Source organism: Mytilus galloprovincialis, chromosome 4 (assembly GCF_965363235.1).
Source record: "Mytilus galloprovincialis chromosome 4, xbMytGall1.hap1.1, whole genome shotgun sequence".
Lineage (NCBI taxonomy): Eukaryota > Metazoa > Mollusca > Bivalvia > Mytilida > Mytilidae > Mytilus > Mytilus galloprovincialis.
Genome location: NC_134841.1, coordinates 42273089 through 42273294, shown reverse-complemented (window position 1 = coordinate 42273294; position 206 = coordinate 42273089).

Sequence of the window (206 nt, the reverse complement as noted above, 5' to 3'; positions counted from 1 at the left end):
AGGACAAATATGATATCTTTATAGGTCGAAGTATACAAAATTCCTTAGGTATGTTTGGCTGTTCCTGTTTCCTCCCTATAAATTACGAACATATTATTTTCATATTAATAAAATTTAGCTAAAATAAATAATTTATTAGGATACAAATGAAAAAACCCCAGATAGAACAGTAAGTTTGTGCGCATTTGTCCTGGCCTCGACAATAA